This window comes from Bombus flavifrons, chromosome 9 (assembly GCF_040668555.2).
Source record: "Bombus flavifrons isolate JBK064 chromosome 9, iyBomFlav1_principal, whole genome shotgun sequence".
NCBI lineage: Eukaryota > Metazoa > Arthropoda > Insecta > Hymenoptera > Apidae > Bombus > Bombus flavifrons.
Genome location: NC_138450.1, coordinates 7,907,662 through 7,928,226, shown reverse-complemented (window position 1 = coordinate 7,928,226; position 20,565 = coordinate 7,907,662). Strand labels below are relative to the sequence as shown.

The 20,565-nt window shown below is 35.2% G+C and overlaps 1 protein-coding gene and 1 long non-coding RNA gene across 2 annotated transcripts in view; both read right to left on the bottom strand.

Moving 5' to 3' along the window:
* qin (tudor domain-containing protein qin) overlaps positions 1-20,565 on the bottom strand; it is a 316,271-nt gene that overhangs the window by 154,640 nt on the left and 141,066 nt on the right. The gene's annotated exons all lie outside the window — the stretch shown is intronic.
* Positions 1-20,565, bottom strand: part of LOC138183582 (uncharacterized) — a 207,550-nt gene that overhangs the window by 118,393 nt on the left and 68,592 nt on the right. Inside the window, exon 2 of the long non-coding RNA XR_011174083.1 lies at positions 20,469-20,527. This is a non-coding gene — a long non-coding RNA (uncharacterized LOC138183582). The remainder of the gene's footprint in view (positions 1-20,468; positions 20,528-20,565) is intronic.

The window sequence follows — 20,565 nt, the reverse complement described above, 5'->3', positions numbered from 1 at the left end:
CTGGTCCACCCTGATATTTTTATACATCGTTACAAATTGTGAAACCGATGTAATTGCAATGACAGGTCGAGCGAAATATCTGTTACCAACAGTCTGTTCCACAAAACACTCTCTCCAAGTCCATTTCATTCAGACCATTCGTCACGCTATTAAATGGAACACGTTCGCGGAACACTACAACACTGTTCATCGATGGACGTGCAAGCATGCATCGTGCATAGGGAAGCAGCCTCGATTGCCAAGTTTGACGTAGTACACCGTTCTCACCATATTTCCTTTTTAATCTTTCTCTCTGTCCTTTTTTTCTCTTTTTTTTATTCCAACGCTGGTGTCGTTTCATTCGACACGCGGTTCGCGACCAATTGAAAACTTCGTCCAGCTCGGACTCTATCAGCTACAACATCGAGATGCGTACAACGACAAAAGTTTCTACGATTTTCCGTATTGTGTCTTTCGTGTACCATATGATTTACTGGCATACGTTTCACGATAATTTGCAGGCACGACTAGTTTATCGCGAACGGGACAGGTATCAATTTTGTGCCAAACTCGGTGTAAACTGACAATTCCGATGGATTTGTTAGCCGCGTTAATTAATATACTGATTACCTTATTAGCGACGAGTGTCGGGCGTTATTTCGATGGAAAGAGGATTGTGATCATTGTTCAAGAACGCGGATAATTTTCTAGCCGAGTAGAAGTCACTGAGACGGAATATCGTTAGGTAAAATTCTGTTCTATTTTTAAGGAACACTTAGGAAATTTATTATTACGGGCAACGCGTAATATTATTCTTATATTTATTATTATTATGATTACGTATAATAGTTCGTTATGAAATAACAAATTGATGGTGGTTACAGTAGTTGATAGACGACGTAAGTTAATTAGACGGAAAGATAATTTAATATGACTGAAAATTTCGACAATGTTCTTCTTGTCTTAAGATTGGACGCAACCAATAAAAAAAATACAAGTTACCGAGATGGATCGTTATTCGCCAAGTTCCTTTTGATTCTCAAGGAGGAAGAATTATGGATCGGCCGACTGCTAACAAGAAACAGATCCTTGAAAATCACATTTTCAAAAGAAAATTCAATTCACGTATCGGCTATTCATAAACAAAAGATCCTTGGAAATCTTATTAAAAAAAAAAAAAAAAAAAAACAAACTTCCTTCGAAATCCTCGGTTTCTCCACAACGTCCAACCAAGACTCGCATTCTCGCTTATGAAAATTTCCAAAGTCAATCGAGTAAGAATGTGTAAGCCGATGAACGACGAGCAACATCACGTACCTTGGGAAAGATTTCATCCTCGATACACGATGATCTTTCGTGTTGGATCCTCTACACGTTTCCCCGGTGTACACGAGGAATTACGTATCGGTCGAATAAAATCCTCTTATCATGAAAGAGACGCAACCACCTCTTTGCTGTCCGCGATTAAAACGTTATTTAACCAACAACGGGTATAATAACATCTGCCACCATACGGAGCGTTTTTCCTTCTTTTACCTTGCCCGACTTTTCTCCTCGTCGATGTTTATAACGTTGTTTCATCGCTGGTCAAAGGTTTCGCGGCATTAATGGCCACGATAAGCCGCTTTGGCCACGGAGTCCGAGGATCAGCCTGGAATTAATTGGTCGACACCGATGGCTACCAGAAACTTTGTATACCGGCCATTCAATTCGTGCGAATTTCTGGTTAAAATAGTTCACTGATGTAGAATTTCGGATACACGAAGGATTATTGGTTTATGATGGGGAAAATTTGTGTAAAACTGGTTTACGCCTGTTTGCGAATATTCGGTGTTAGAGGTTTCCAGAGAATTAATTCGATAATCCATTCGTTGGATTATTTTCCGCTGATTGATATGGTTTATTAGATCATTTCACGAGTAATTCATCATTTCGTGCTGGAATAAAACTGCTCGGCATTGCTATCGATTAAATAAAATTCATTTCCAATTCGTTACTGTTTATCGTTGTATGCTATTTCCCCATCTTTTTTATCGCCGAATACGTATTTCAAATTGTTTGCTTTAGAAATTCAAAGCGTAAAATATTCTGTAAAATTAAAAAGTTACCCCTACGATATTCCAAACGATGAAAATTATTCTTCGAAACTGCAGAATCTTCCCATTTCTTACGCCTCCACTAGTTTTAATTTTGTTGATTATCGTACAACCTGATATTTTATAAAAATTTCTCTGAAAATTAATCTCTGAAATTTTTCAAAATTTTCAAAAGCTAGAAATTCATTGCAAGTATGCTATTTATCTCTCGTGTATTCTACATTTGTCACCATCGTTTAATTTTTGGGAAACTTCCGACTAGATTTATGGGTTACATGCTCGTTCAGTTTGTGAAAGCGACAAGTTTACCTTTAGATAGGATGCAGTGAAAATGGTATAAAAATCGTAAAAACGTAACTAACAATAAGGTTCGAGGAACATAAGGCAATTTATATCCGTCAAAAAATACGGACATAAATACAGATTTCCTCGTAAAAGTGAAAAAGGACATGTCAAGCTGTGTGCGCTCGGATATACGCATCTCGCGTGTCACATTTTTATGTAGGGAACACACCTGTTCCTTGAAGATTTAAAACATATGCTAGGAGATTTCTTTTCCCTTTTTAATTACAAGTACATCATCCTTCTCAAATTTTTAGGTTATAATTTCCTAGTTTTTGTTTTCATTTGTTACTTCCTTGCTGCCCGTATTAATTTCTTTTATTATTGAACTTTATCGCATTTTCATGTTCCTACGTTGCAACCTTTGTGGCTACGATCTCTTTTTCTAATTCTCAGACTTCTCTTGTCATTCCTGCAATTCCTTTTTTTTTTTTTTTTGTATGCTTTCTCTACTTTTGCTGTATTGTATTTCTTTTATTGCTAGAATTCCTTTTTTAGTATCCTTGCCTTATTCTTTTTTTATTAGAGAAATTTCTGTTTTACTAATCTCGCGCTATTACTTTTACTATTCGAGTTGCTATTTTTATTTTCTTGCATTGTTTTTTCTTCTTTATTACAAAAATTTCTTTTCTGACGATTTTACGCTATATATCCTCACTGTTGGAAATTCTACTGTAATATCTTTTTGTCTTCTTTTTTTTCACTATTATACAAATTAGATAAGAATTTCTCTACTTTATATCCTTTCGGTGGTTTTTAAATTGAAATTAAATTAAATTTTCCCATTATTTAGAATATTATTTAAGACTGCATTTATCTCTGATGGTATGCAAAAATGTTAAAAATTTCACTCTTAACATACTAGAGAAATTATCTTAGAAAAGTATTGCCGAAAAAGAGCCCACCAGATATTATATATGTTTCTATAGTTTATACATAGTGATCCAGGACACTATCCCGCAAGTGGCAGAAACCGGAAGACAACCCTCAGAAACGCCTACAGCAGTCAGGTAATCGCCACAAATGATTTGGGAGAAAGTGACCACTAACGACCACTAACTGACCACAGAGTGAGAAGTATACAAGGCCAGTGATCGGCTAAGGGGAAGTTGTTAGTATATAGTAGTTTCGAATATACTGACACTCTTACACAAACTTGCGAAACTAACTTTTCTAATAAAAAAACTATTTTTTTAAATATTAGTGAATCGACGAAGATCAGTTAATTAGTCACTGAGATTGTCAATAATAATTGAACATAATAATTTTTGTATTTAGAAATATTCTACTTTCGTTTTGTGCTTTTCTCTGAACTCGTTAAGCAACGAATTATTGGGTCGGCAACTATGTTGACTTAGTGCCAATGACTTAGTTGCCAACTCAATATATTGTACTTACATTCTCAGGTATTAAAAATGATTAATTTAGAGCATAAGCTGTTGGACTGAATTTTGATAGGAAAAATTATTTCCATAGTCATAGCAGAACATATAAACACAATTACAGTTACAGTTGAGAAAATATCCGCAAATCGTACTCTGCTTTGTCCATTATTTCGATTATTTTTTCAAACCAATAACCAAGTACTTGCATAATCGAATTTGCAGTAGCGTACCTAATATAACAATTGATGATACAAAGTGCATAGTAGCTGAGAAACCTAAACGTGACGCAGTCAGGCTGCAAAAGCTGGACGAATGTAAGAGATGAATATAAAATATCAAAGTGGAAAGAGGAGAAAGATTTTCTTAACTTTCACATAGAAATCCCTTCCAACGTAGCCTTGCAGTTTTCAATCTGTGCTCCCTTTTGCCACCGTTCGCGCGTTTTAAAATTCACAAACGCGCGTCCACTGTCAGTTCGAATTTTCGGTTCCATCGATCGATCGCAGTATTAGCGTAGAAAATACGGCGGCACCTGAAGCCAGATCGATGCGCAATGCGCGCCGACATAAACCGTAAAAAATAACGTGAAAACGGCACGTCAGCGATAAGCTGGCCCGGTGTTTAAAGTTTATTACACGCGCAAGCAACATTGACAAATAATAACCGGCAAGGATCGTACATTAAATCGAATAACCCCCGGGCCAGGTGGTCTGCGATTGATATAAAATATTTTTGCTCCGCAATGCCGACCACGTTAAACGCTTTGCAAAACTAGATAACGCGAAATTTCGAACTCTTTCGCCAATTATTATTTCGGGATGCATAGCCAGTGTACGCTTATCGCTGCTATTGAAATAAGAGAAGAACAATTTCACTGCGCGCTGATTTTTCTGTATCTTTGAAAATATGCGCGACACGGCAAAAGTATGGTAAAAGATCACTTGGCCGGTGACTCGAGATACGATATTTATGGCAGATGTGATTTCGTTATTTTCATTTTTTTATGGTATTAATTAAGAGCGTTTGTAGCAACGGCAGGTTATTTCAATTCTCTGTCTACGATTTTCAAACGTGATGGATTGCAAATTTTCTTTTGCCATTTATATCCTTCTCAATTTAAATATTTCATTGTATGTTTCGCGTATCTTTGAAAATATGCTCGATACGGAGGAATTCGGTAAAAAAATTACTTGAGCTGCGAATTGAGATACGATATTTATGGCAGATACGATTTTGTTACTTTTATGTGGATTTTTTTCTTTTTTTTTTTTTTGTTAAAGTTAACGGTTTTATCTGCAATTTTAAATAGCGATGGATTTTAAATTTCCTTTCGCAATTTATATTTTTCTCAAGTTAAATATTCAATTATATACCATGACATGTTACAAAAAAGGAGAGAGAAAGTATAGGATAGGAAAAATCATGGAAAATTAGAAAACATTACAACAGCTTTGTGGTCTCGAAATAAAACGATCTCCGGTAAATTTCTCCCTTCTCGTCACTGTTTCCCTTTTAGAATTATACTTTTTCCTTCAACAATGTTCCCGGTAAAAAAGCTACAAAAATACTGAATGAGCTTTCCTACTCTGTAAACACGATATTATTCTAGGCTATTCTTTACAAAAAATTAATTAATTAAAAAAAATTAATTAAAAACTGTAATTGATAGACATCCTCTATACAATAGACGAATACGCTTCAACTACGTCGTCGAATTTCATTACTTTACTATGATCTTTCTTTTATGTTTATTGTGTACTATAGCTTACAATTATTTCAGAATCAAAAGAAATATAAATTTCTAAATACGCGCTTGTTAAACAAAATTCCTCGAACGACAGCAAAAATATATTCCATTTTAGAAAGTTCCGGCATGTAAAAAAAAAAAAAAAGTGCAAGTTACTCTTTGCAACAATTTCACTGCATCTACTAACACATCCTACTGCCATATTATCGACACTTTCGCCAATATTAAATAGTCGCACCTAATAGTTCTCACGTTATACGGAAAGAAACTTCAACTCGCCCACGCAACTTTGGTAAATTCAAACATAAAACATGCTTTTGGTGTCGTGCAATGTTTAGATAGCGAGAAGAGCAGTTGACAACTTCTCCACTCCCCGTATTCTTGCGCGCAATCCTCCTAATAATAAACACGACGTTGCGGGTGCCACAGTTCCACGTCATTAACCTTTTCCCTGGGATGAGACCGCAAACTGCACTTAAAAAAAGAAAATAAACGAGTAGTCCACTGCGACTACCCTCGGCTATAGCTGCGGATGCACGCGTCGTAATTTCTCCCCAAAAAAACCAAGAAAAAAAGAACGTGGTTCCGCCGGAAAAAATACCTTACACACGATTAGACCGTAGAAAAAATATCCTGAGAATAAAATAATGGCAAAGGGTTCGGGAGAAAGGGAGTGACATTTAGGTTGTGCAAGGGGTAATTTTTATCGCATCAGCCCTCGATCACCGGGGGAAGACACGCGCTTTCGAGTCTATTAATAATATATCCACGGGTTATTACATTAACGATTAGGTGCAGAAGTTCTTAGACCTGTTATTCTTTCATGTGCACAAGCGACACGTCATTTTCCCCGCTGCTTTTCACGTAAACCTGTCGCCATAGTGTGGGTGAGAAACACACGTGGGCGGTCTTTAAGCCGTTGCTCGAGGAAGTTTAAGCCTTTTGCGATAAAATATCCAGACACGGAATTACCCGAGAAGCTTATGGTTTATCGAGCACGATAGCTAGAGTACGAAACGTGTTAGCGCAATGTCGACTGGGTATTTTATAGGAGAAATTAACGGTGGAAGATTCTTGTACGCGATTGAAATATCTGACATTATTAGAATCTTAAGATTAAATCAAAAATTTACAAGTCGTGATTAGACTACGGATATTCATAGGAATTCGTAATTTCGCGAATATGATTTACAGAATGGAACATAGATGCAAAGTTGTTTTTTCTGTTACATATATAGGGCGCTGTATTTTGCGTGTTTTATGTGCTTTCGCGTATTGTGCATTTTTGTATTTTCGAATGTCGTTCAATAAAAGCGCGTAACAATGAGTAGTATCGTTACGATTTTCAAGATTTCGATATTCTTAATTCTGTCGTATGATGGCAAGAAGTTTGATAACATAATTTACGCTGTGATATACAATTAGAATGTTACGTGTTACGCCCGTACAAAAATGTACAGATGCTAACGAAGATCTTTGACGAGGAATCTAAACGACACCCTTCTTCCAATAAAACAACGAACGTTTAAATAATAGACTAAGCGAAAATAAATAGACAAAGAATAAATGAATAAATTAAAATTTAGAAGGAACTGTAAAGAACATGGAAGAGATTCCGTGTCATGAACGAATTTCATCACTCCACGATTTATCTTACAAAATCGTTGAAACATGATTCGATTATTACTGTTACTGTTCATAAATATTTCACAACTCGTAATTCGTTAAAATGCTTAGGGGATCTTACGAGGAATTACTCGAGAAAATTCCCAGTTTTGTTGGCCGGTTGTTGAAGTTGGTAGCTTGAGAATAAGTTAATATTTAACTTAGACCCGACGAGGAAATAATTAATGTGGGGAAATTTAGGGTAACACGAGTCACAGGAACTCGAACAGGAATTATCAGCGTGAGCGGCAAGGTGACAAACGTATTTCAACGGGTGTTCAACGCAATACGTATCTAACCGTTTCACTTCCGCGCCTCGTCGAATTTCCGTTTTCGATTTATTCGCGCCGCCACATACCGTTCAATTAACTTCTTCTGCGAGCAAAATGAACGTGGGAAAGACAGCGTGACGCAGTCTGAAACGCATGCTAGCTACCCAAAAAAAAGTGAAAAAACGAGAGGGAAAAGTAATAAAAAGGAAAACAAAAAAAAAAGAAAGAATTTGAAACCGAGCGCGAGTGCGCATAAAAGATTAAAGAAGAGTAACAAGTTTTGCTTTCACTCAGCCTCTGTATCTCCAGCAAGCGAATTTCCGGCGTGATAACATGAAGTTCTTAGAAGTAGCGCTAAAACGTTTGTCACGAGCTCATTTATCCCTGGCAACATTGAAAACCGAGACTTCAATATTTATGAGGCTGAATCCCAGAAGTAATTGCTTGCAGCAAGTTAGGAAGCTTTTAGGAAGTTTTAAATATTTCATAAGCTATAATGATTTTTCCATTTATTTATTATCCGAAGATACTACTGTTTACGACGAATGATAAAAAAATAATAAAATTAAAGACTTCGTGGTCGATGCTTTTATAATTTACAGTATGTTTTTTTTTAATCTTAGAACAGTAAAAAAAAATTCAATTTGGATATAAATGATGCAGTTTGCTTACGAAAGTATATACAAAGCCCGAGCTTGCAAAGGAAATCTCATTTTTCTTATCCTCTGTATTAAATTTCAATATGCTTTTTCATACTCAAAATTCACAAATTGTGCTAATCTGCAAGCAGAAGTCCACGAAACGAATATATAATCTTTTATTTTCAATGAAATAGTTTTTGCCAAATACTAATGAAATAATTCGGAGGTGGGATAGTGATCTCGTTTAGCAGTAATCTCATGCTATGTAAATTATACTTCACGCACATGGTCATTATCCCGAATTCAATTGAATCGGTTAACAGTTCTGCCCGCACTCCAAAGTACGGAAAACGTAGCGTTAAAATGTTTGTTCAAACATAGTTTTGTCTAATTTCGCCACGTCGGAGACACGGTTGAAACAAGGTTTCCAGCGAGTTGAATTAATCTGCTTCCCAGCTTTCATGGACACGGGCTTTTTCGCTTTAACGGGTACGACAAACAGTAAGGACGCTAATGAAATAATGTTACACATGTCGATTATACGTCGTGAAACTAACACCAATATTTTCGTAAAATTATTTTACACATTTTAACCATCACATTTTCTATTTATGAGAAAGAAAGGCGTAGAAAGCTACAACGAGTGTCCAAGAATTGACAATCTGTTTGCTTTTGAAATAAAACTGCTGGCCTCTAAGGATTCAATTTAAAATTGTGTTAGATTCGTTGGTCGACAGAATCGCGACAACAATTTTCAGAACGCAAGGATTCTTTCATTATTTGTAGAAAAGCATGTTTACGACGCTATTACATTATATTTAACCTTAATTGAAATTATGATCGTAATTTCAGTTTCTCGTGATCTGAACAGCTAACCACGAGTTTCGTCAAACTTTACTCTGAAGAAAAACACCGAGTGTTCTCGAAGTATTTGACTCTCCCGCAGTTCTTGTAACAATAACGGTGAGTTGCCTCCGGCAAGATGGACCAGCCCGGTCAGAACTTCAGACTTGATACGATGGTAAAGTCTTTAATTAACTGTCCATCATTTGTTCCTCGCGATGAACGCACGCTTGAACTGATTTTTCAAACAGCAGAGTCGCGCTCTTCTAACGCGATTCATTTTATTTTGAATCCACATTTGCATTTAGACTGTAATGATCGGCGTTGAACATCTTCCGACTTTGTACGATTCTATCGAATAACAATTTTCCTCGATAAAACGAGCTTAAAGCAATGAAATTAACGCGTCTGTTATTTGTAACGTACACGAAAGCGGACGTAATTATCGATAAAATTATAATGTAATGCTAAAAATTGTTTGGCGCTCACGAAATAACAAAATTTATATTATACATTATAATATATAATAAATTCATAATAAATTCATTCATTGAAATGAATACAACATATATACCAGGCTGAGGAGATAGTAGTACAAATAATAGAATAAAATTACCTGTGTATATATAACACCAAAGATTATGCGTATTTTTAGCCAATGAGATATTTTACGCTTTTCCTTATACGTCAGCTAAACTTCGTCCAGTTGCAAATACTTTTAGTTTGATATCTATTTGCATAATAAGTTAATTAATTATTCTTTCTTAAATGATAAGTCAATTTGCATAAATCTTGAAATAAATTTGCTAATTTTTCTAACGTTCATCGAGATAATATCGCAACGTCGTCTGTCCAGACAATATGGCAGTTTATACCTGAAATTTACGCGAGAACGGACCTATCCAATCGGCTAAGAGAACATCCATGTTGAAATCTACATAACTAGGGTCCTCGGGGGGATACATGCTGTGTCCGAAAGCCGCAATCTCCGTGGATTAAACACGAGTTCTTAGTACGGTCCATCGGTTTCCTCGACACGAAGGGAATTGGAAAACTACTCGACAACTTACAACTAGTTTGATGGAATTATGTTTTAGCCTGGACGCAACAAGTACGATGACTGTCTTTTCTGAATTTTTCCTTCCGCCTAATTCAAGTCTAACTTAAACATTTCTAACATCGCAAGATAAAGGAAAACGCTCGATCTATATTTTCTTTCTCTTATTGCCAGTATAATAGCGTCGCTGTTATCCTGCTGCACTTTTCTTTTTCTTTAACGCGAATCTACTATGCAAAAATACTATGCTATGAGAACATAGGATAGTGCATCATTTTTACTTCCATTTGCTTCGATGTGTTCGAACAAAATGTAATATGTAACAGCGATGGACAATATCTTCTTAGTACTCGTATCATTATCCTTAGTTCTTAGTATCATTATTTTCCAATTACTTGATCCAAAGACGCTACCATAGCATAGCACAATATTGCTATTTTCTTCTACCTAACTCAAACATGACCGAAAATGTTACGTGCAACTATGATTTTTGATGATGATTTTTTCCTTTTACCTAACTAAAATGTATCCAAAAATGCCTAAGTACCATAAAACCATGGAATAACGCAATCTCATATACTTCTTCTTCTTACTTAACCCAGATTTAAAAAAGAAAAAAAAATACTATGTAGAACCATAGAAAATTGTGTTCGTCGTCTTTCCTTCCATTTTAATTGATGCGTTGATTAAAAGCTCCGCTTCTACTTAGCAAAACTATATAAATATGTAGGTAAACGATTGACGGTAAATTGCAATCCACACCGAATGCGTGCCACAGCAGCGAATATCCTTTGGAAAATGTAAAATCGGTCCAGAGAGAATCGAGAAACAACGAAACTGACGTAAGCTTACCTTAAGCAGCTTCCAAAGATCGATCTCAAACTCAGGCAAGGGCCGATAATCCTATCGAATATTTTTTTTTTTTTTTTTTTTGTATCTTACACCCCTTGCACGTTTACAGCATCTTCGAGAATAAACGACGAATTTACGGGATTTCGTCTAACTGTAGGTGTTTAGCTGGCAAAGAAAGTCTCATTTTACCGGTGAATTTCCGTTTTCTCCTCTTTTCTCGTTGATTCGCTGATTAGAAGCTATACGTTGTTCATTTCTTTAAGAAATAAGTTCTTCAAAACTGATCAAACATCGGTTCCGCGTGCAAAATATATCGATATTAGATAACTAATATAATATCTAATAATTTGGCAGCAGGTATTCCATGTAAATTCATATCTTTACGGATACTAGCGAACATTGGACAAGAGCGTATTTTATCTTTTAAATGATGCAGAATTTATTTTATTAAATATACTATAAAATATCAAAAGTAAGAATATATGATCAAAGAATATATATAGAAATTACAAGATGTAAAATCATAACAGTTGTGCTTCTTTACGTTGTTAATGAAATTTCAACGTGTTCTACAGGGTGGTTGGTAACTGGTGGTACAAGCGGACAGGGGGTGATTCTACGTGAAAAAAGAAGTCGAAAATATAGAATAAAAATTTTTCGTTTGAGGCTTTGTTTTCGAGAAAATTGACTTTGAATTTTCGCTCGGTACGCGTACACTTTATCACGTCTCGTTATAACGGATCTCACTGTAGATCGTTGTCTCGATGGGAAAATTAAAAAAAAAAAAATTTTTATTCTATATTTTCGACTTCTTTTCTCCCGTAGAATCACCCCCTTTCCGCTTGTACCACCAGTTACCAACCACCCTGTATATTACACATACGATACAGACATAAAAGCTTTCTATCGTCTAGCCAGCGTATATCCATATAATAAATAAATCGTTGATAACGAATTGACGTTGCAGCAATGAACTGCAGACAGAAAAAAAAATTGCGTATACAATGCGCAGGTTTCAACGACACAAATTGTTACCAAAGAAGAAAATTCAATTTTCGCAGAAACCGCAAAACATTCCAATCGAAACGCGAAATACCATTTTTCCCCTCTCGGTTTTCGGTTCGATTTTTGATTAAATGATACAGCAATCGAGGAGAAACAGCCGGTTTTCGAAAACAGGCTCGCGCCTAGTACGTGTTTTGCCACTGCGAAAACGCGGAACGTCGAAAGAGAGGAGGATAAAAAAAAAGGAGAGAACGAGAGAGAAGAGGCCTAGAGGGCAGACGAGGTAAACGGTTCGGTGGATTTACTAATTAAAAATGGAAATTAAAAGACCGGAGGCTGAATGCGGTCGAAACAAAACGACGACATCCAACTTACGAAAATCGTGGCGACAATCTTTACACCGGAGACAGAACGTTTATCGTATTATCATCTTTCCCACAGTACGAAATTTTCCAATTTCATGTAAATAAAAAATTTCGCTTCGTAAAATAGTAAGAGGCTGTATGTATTTTTTGCATTTTTCTCGATTAACTATGCTGTCAATTTATATTTGTTTTCCTTGCTTTCGCTTAATCTGTTTCTCGACAAACTTCTTTTTTCTAATCAAATTACCAAGGGTTTACAAATGTTAATCTGTCAAAAATTTGCTCCTTAACTAACAATAATAATAATAAAAAAAAGAAATTCGGAAGATCCACGAGTTTAATATGTAATAACTGATCTGTTACATTCGATTCAAGACGGAAGCAATTTTATAGTTTCATCGGCTCAACATCTCGTTGGCCGACGAAGCATCTATCAAAAACTCCTTGCCACAAAGACCAACGACTCCTCGACAACTAGCTAGTCACATTTGATTGAACACGGAATCCAATTACCATCGACCAATTTCATCCTTGTGCGATATTAACTCGTCCATTACAAAACCAACCCATTCAACAATCAAGCTACATCCGAAAAATCTGCTTCACGAGGAATCCATCAAGTTATCAACAATCAGCTGCTCATCAGAGAATCCAATTACCGATCGACCGATTACTTTTCCACGGAACGATAGGCCTGGTGACTCTGAGCGTGCAAATGCCCATTTTAGCCGCCGAAAGTTCTTTTGCATTTCAAAAGTTTCGAATCTCCAACTTAAAAATCCTAAGGTTTCGAGGTACAGAGCTTGGAAATTGGACATCTTAGAGTTGTGGAGCATTGAAATCGCCGCTCCTGTAATACGAAAGCTTCGAATCTATAATTTCAGGATCCTAAAATTCGTAAATGTTGCCACCTTTCATCTTCGTAGCATCAAATTTTCTCATATTATAAAAGAATTACTGAAGCATACGAAGTTCAATATATTTGAATCTGATTAATTACTATATCGCGAATCCTGTAATAAATACAGTAGTATGCGAATACTTTGTCCAGCCAGTGTATACGTTCGATAATTAATCTTTCTAAAAATATTTGGTTCTGAAATGAGCCAGCCATGGAATCGCGAGAGTTAAACAGTAATCGATTGTTCGTGCCCTGGCCAGGCCGCTAAGGCCGCCATTATTGGTCGGACCGGTGTAGATCCATTGTTTATCGTGCATTTAGCGGATAAACAAGCGAATTGAAGCAAATACGATAGGCAGAGTAGGTTGAGAATGGATTGTCAGGTATAGAGTGAGAGAGAGAGAGAGAGAGGGTGGTACGAACCACGTTATTGCCACGTCACGAAATCGTGGTGTATAGTAAATGCCATGCATGTTTAATCAGTCAGAATTATGACTTGTCATGTAGCAGTTTTAACGGATCATCCGTTGCTACGCGATCACTAAGCCCATCCTCTTCTGCTGCCTCTTCCCTTTTCATCCCTCTCTCTCTCTCTCTCTCTCTCTTTCTATAATCTCTTTTTCTCCATTTTTTTCATTTTTCACACTCAAAGTATGTGGATAATTACACATGAAACATTTAACGGATAAAACATTTTGAAATTTCATTATCACTGTAACGAGACAGAACTATCATAATTATATGGATAAAATTTGAAGCCAAACTGGAAACGAGTACGGGAGCTGGAAAATATTCACACTGCCGCCATATTTCACTCTTATCGTATGCTTAAAGTGGCTACTTGTATCGTATATTAATTTTTTAGTAAAAATATAGTCGCAAAGATAGTTACGGGTAGGTTGAAATCTTTTAATTTTTTAGCTCGAAATTTTTATATACATTCTCGGATTTGTTAAGTTTCACGACTGCGCTGAGGTACACGATGTGACATTTCTTTTACAGAGCAACAATCTTTAAATTCACCATGATTTATCTGCTCTTACCAGAATCCTTCTTTTACTTGATCTCGAGATTAAACATGTATCTTCTCCAACCATTTCACAATTTAAAAAACGTTCCTATAAAAAATACATTCCCTACCCTAAGAATTTTTTAAACTAAGATATTTTTAAGGTAAGATGAGATTTAAACTAATATAAGGTAGTTTTTCAAACGATCTTATATTAAAATAAACTTCCCCATCATAAGCTGGCACTAAAATAAGAAAAAACTAAGAAAAATGTGCTCATCAGATTCTTTCTTTCCTCCGTGACCATACTATATGTTTTGTCCAATAGAAACACGATAAACCAAAGGGGTGGCATTCTTTTTTTTTTTTCTTCTACCATTGAGCGAACGTTGTCGTTTTGAAATTGCCAGCGAATAGCAGAAAAGTGTAATAAAAAATGTCCATGGAGCGCGCGTGTTTTATGGGTAATTAATCGGAAACGATCGCTGTCCGGATAATTAGTTTTCGAGCGTCGTTGATGGAACGATATGAAGTGGCGGAGAGCACGATTCCACGGTCGTTTTAACGGCTCTCCGGCGGATATAACCGGATGAATCTCTTGGAATGTAGTCTGCTCGCGGATGAATGTAATTAACCCCTTGCGCCAGTCGAAGGCGTTTTTGTCTCATGTACTCGATAGGGTTGTATCGTTACGCGTAGAACTGTTTTACACATTTTTATTCGTAATTCGGAATGACGCAACTTTTCCTCTTTCCATCTCGCAGATATAACATTTCTCTGAGAGAAAGCGATGTTAATTATAAATACTACGGTAGCTGAATTAATCTCGAATAGAAAGGAATGGCTAAAATTTGTTGTATCTCGATACGAATGACTGGTTATTGGTAAAGATACGAGGGCGAAAGAATATGACGTTTGCTTCGATAAAGAAAGAAAAGAAAAGATATATTGGAAAAAATGGGCGAGGGGAACGCGAAGAAAATGGGAAATAATATGGGTGCTGTTAAATTACTTTCTTCGGGACGGGGAAACGGCGCGTTTGTTTTTCCAGTCTTTAATTAGCAGCCGGTTTAATAATTAATGGAGCGAAGATTAAAAGCCCAAGCTCGGCAAACTGCGGCCGAATTCGCGAATTAATAAGTCTGAGGGAAAATATGACCGCGGAAATATCGACATGAAACTGTTTCGTGCTCGGTAGAACGTATTCCAGCAACTCGGATCATGTGTTCATTGTCTATTTGTTTTTAATACATGCGCCATATTAAAACCACAAATAGGCACGTGAGATTTTCATGAGAAAATTAAGGTATGGAATATTTATAACACTAAATATGTACTATACAGAATATTTTACGTAATTGAACACAGTTTATACATATTATTTAATCATTGTATGTAACATGTGGTATAATAAAACAGTAGGTTTGTGATTCTATATCTTCTTAAAGTTTGTCCATTTTTCTTAATTTCTTACTCTGGACAAAAGAAGAAATACCTCAAATAACACGTTTCCTAATACTGTGAATGTTAGAGATGTTGCCTTAAATTTAATGAAAATTTAACGGCGGTGAGAGAGTAAATGAACTATTTTCTGAATTTCGTAAAGGACTGTCACGCTTCTTGAAACTCGATGAAGAGACACTTCTCGAGTTTCCACGCGAGCGAACTTCGCACTTTGCGTTTTACACAGGGTGCTTGGGCTAATTAGCGGTTAAACGGCCGCTATCTTCGATGACGACAGAATTATAAAGACCAAACATGTCCCAAGTGTACGAAGAGTCCTTTTTGAATCGTAGATCCTGTTACGGAAACCATGTTGTACAAACACTGTACTAAACGTTTAAATTACTTGTATTTAGTTAAAGATACCTTTCTAGGATATTTAGAATATTCTTTGAAAATGACTGATCGACACTTGTTCTTGAATATATGAATAGATAATTTGTTTTGTGTTTTCACCATCCGAATTGATCATTTTAATTTTCATTATTATTCTCATATTTTACGACCTTTTTATTCACCTATAAAAACGTTCGTCTAATATCGAAACTGAATTTTTTATTCTCTCGAAGCTGATAAGTTTCATTCCTTTTTCCTAATGGCATTTTATGAAAATTTTCTATTCTTTTTATTTTCCTAAAAATATCTTATATTATTTAACTTCCAAATTTTTTGAATTTATTTAAACCAACCTATTTGTGTGATCAATGATTCTGAATGTGTCCCATTAAGGTATATGCAACGCTTTATTTAATAGTCTTCGTTACCTTTTATCTCGTTTTAGCGTCGAATGTTATACGGCGAGGATCGAATTTATTGAAATGTTTTCAGACACAGTAATTTTTTTCGCTCCCGCCAGGAGCAGGATAATGCCTAATGGAGAATATTAATAATTTCCACGAGTTTCAAAAGCCGATGTACCTTGCCACGGTAACACGACGTAGCAGCGGATACGATCGAACGCGTTCGAAATTCGTCGATTCCGTCCAGCGAAGAATCTACAGATACTCCATGAAAATAACTCGTAACGAACTTTCGCGTGCAATTGAAATTGTTTTCATTTATAATTATTCACTCATATAGTACAAACATTATTATTATGGTGAATTTTGAAAATACAATCATGTTATTCCCAAGTAAGAATCATAGGAAAAAAACATGACAAATATATTTTCTTTTTTTAATTGCGATACTACTTAATGGTTAGGAATGAATATTTTAATATATTTATATTGTTACAAAAGAAGACTTGTTAAATCCAGGCGGACAAAAGTTTTTTGAAAATATTGAGTTGACAACTGAGTGATTGCGGATTTTGTCAATAGCACCTAATGGAAAAATCCGCAATCACTTAGTTGTCCAATAGTTCTCGAATCTACGATATTTCGCAAAATTGATAATCGTTCTAATTATGCTAAGACTACAAAACATACGAAAAATAGAGATTTTAGAGAGAATAGGAAATATTTATTATATCTTTCGGTGATATTTAAATATTAAAAAAGAGAATTTATTTCATACGTAGGATAAATTTACGCGAAAAAACTAAATAAAATTCAGGCAAAGATTAAAAAAGATGAAAGTAATAAAATTCAATAATCGAGATTACAATATTACCTTACAATTTCACATTATAACGAAGAAATGACGTTCTTTGCGAATATAATTCGCATCTTCCTGAAATTCCAATGCAATTCGATCGCTGATAAACGATATTGTACGCCGCTGGCGTAAAATTTCCACTTGAAGCAATTATTACGATACTTTAACCCCCTCGCGTATCGAATGTAAAAGCTGGAATTTTTCCCTTGTGGAGGACTCGATTTATATCTTTTTTTAACCAGCAAAAGCAGTTACGAGTGGCAATTGATCGTGGAAAATAACGATCATCCACGCGTTTCACCCCTAATCGTTTCGTTGGGCTCTCGCTCTCAAAAGTAGAATTTTTCATCCCTTTTCTTGTTGTCAATAATTCATAAAAAAAAAATCACGCAAAAATTAATTAAAATCAATCAGTTTCTTTTATCATTTCAAAACACCCATTCTGTATTTTTCTTTTCTTTTTTCAACGAAATATGTGGCACAAAAATGGTAAATATTTTGCGATATTACAGTTACCTTTATATAGAGAGTCGAAATACGGAATTTAATCTCCGAAAAATGTAGCATTTCGACTATATTTTTAATCCACTTTATGTTTAACAAATATTTTGCCACGGTTGTGAAAAAAGACAGAAAGATAATTTTTTATATCCAGAAGAAATACTAAAATGAAAAATGAATAACGTTAATACTGTGTGAGTTTTAGACTATGCTTTAACCGAATATTGAAAAATCGTCTAATGAAATGGATTTTCATAAATGTTTACGCATTTCATCTACTAGAATTATTTCCGAAACATCGTAAGAGTCTAACGAACAAATCAAAGTATTTTTACTGTGTAACGAATTTATGACAAAATGAATTTATTTATCACTTAAAAGTATCTTACGACTAATAATCCAACCGAATAAAAATCGAATAACATACTCCTACAATTTGTATGAGACTTTGTATTAATTTTAATTTATCAATATTTTGTCGGAAATACAACGACTATATTATATTATATATTATAAATACAACGAAAATGCAACCATTGAATGCCGAAAAGAAGCCATTACAAAATTCGAAACAGTATATTTATATTGTTCATTATCTCGCCTATCTCATATTTTTAGATTCCAACTTAAAAGTAACCTTCTTCATTATCATACTAAATGATACACAGATGAAGACTTCATGCGACTTTTTCGTGTATTTCAGACGGAATAACACGAACAGACTGTCTCGTGAAAGTGAATCACAGGAGTTAAAAGACAGCGGAAAATATTGGAATCGAAAGGAAGAAGATCCGCAATTTCCTTCCGGAACATTTGAACGTGTTGGTAGGAGTAGCTGGATGAAGAAGAAGAAGCCACGAAACCGGGCAGGAAGGGTTGGAAAGTTTTCCAAAGCCGGTCGAAATTTACAAGCGAATTCGTTAATCCGGTACGAAACTTTGACCGACTACAATCCATCGACTGAAATACTTGCTCGACTGTAAGAACCGGGAAATGTTTATCGGGTTGTAAAAGTCAGATACTTATACGAGAATTAATTAAACGAGAGAGTTGCAGGAAATTAGTTTGCCAGATTGAATTTCCTTCCCTTTGGATTAAGCGTGAATCTACTTGAATCGACTTTTTGCCAGTAAAATTTCCAATTTTTTCCGACTTCATAGTGACTTATAACTTTAAGTAGAAATTGAAAAAAAGAAGGCTGTCTTTACAGTCACATAGGAACGTTCCTAAAAGAATTGTTGCTTCGTTCGATATTTTTAGTAGGATTAATTAGAGATTAATTTCTCAGAAACTAATTCCGTGATTTCGTTGGAATTTTGGAAATATAAATCGTTAAGCAAAGAATGGAATTATAATTCCTAAATTTGAATTTAAAAAAAAAGCATGTACTTTCACTTACTATCTCTAAACAATATATTTTTTGTATTATTTTTATTGTATTATACAATATATATATATAATTTTATTGCATTATATCTCAACGAATTTTAAGAACCTAATTTGATTTTCCAAATTCTTTTACTGTTTTTCCTGCGGTAAATGAAAACCACATATCCATTTTGTGTCTCGTACATTATACACCGATTTGCTAGTGCGCTTGGAAGGTAGATGTTCCTCTTAATCAGCGATAGTGCGTATGGTTTATGCAAGACGCTGCTCTACCACTTTCTTCGCGCTTTTGGGTCTACGCTTGGATAACTATGCCCATGAAAGTTACATAGAATTTGAAAGGTCATGGTTTATAGGGTTGTTTCAATATCTCAAAATTTCGCTTTGACTTTTCTAGCTCTGTACCTCAGATACCTCAGATTCTTTACGACATTCACGAAACAAAGATTTTTCGGGAATTTTTTAAAGATTCATTGTAAATCGAGTGAAATGTTTGAAAGTCCAAAGACGTTACATCGTTTGTGAACGTTTAGCGTAGAATTAAAAGATTTAATACAAATCTATTTCTAGAATTTTCTCCCTTGCAGATTTTACTATTCCGAACATCGACCGATAAAAAATAATGTACGAACTTGTACAATTTTCCTCAAGGGTGGCAAGATTCTCAAGTATAATTTGCGCCTAAAATTCACAGAGTCAGTGAAATCGGACGCAATGTCTTAACTTCAACCGAACTTCTGAATTCATTGACGCCAGATAAATGGCCGACACATCAACGACGAAATTCTAAGATGTATTCTCCCTTGTACATAATACGAGTTTCTATACTCATCGTCAGAGTAACTCAAACTAATTGTACTTTACGTATCCCAAAAGTTCTTTAAAAAAAAAATATTTTGACGCGAGTAAAATAATTTTGTACATAATAGAACGCAGTGACAATAGAAGATTAAACGAAGAACGTTTCCCAGAGCATGCAAATTATACAGGATGGTTGGTAACTGGTGGTACAAGCGGAAAGGGGGTGATTCTATGCGAAAAAAGAAGTCAAAAATATAGAATAAAAATTTTTCGTTTGAGGCTTTGTTTTCGAGAAAATCGACTTTGAATTTTCGCTCGGTACGCGTGCACTTTATCGTCTCGTTATAACGGACCTCACTGTAGATCGTTGTCTCGATGGAAAAATTTAACAAAAAAAAAAAATTTTTTTATTCTATATTTTCGACTTCTTTTCTCCCGTAGAATCACCCCCTTTCCGCTTGTACCACCAGTTACCAACCACCCTGTATAATTACAAATTAAAAAAATTATTCTTACCATACATCGCCTTCACAACCTTCCAGTTAATTAGAAGAACACTATCAAAGGATACATACCTGAAACAGAAGGAAAAGAAGTAATTATATATAAAATA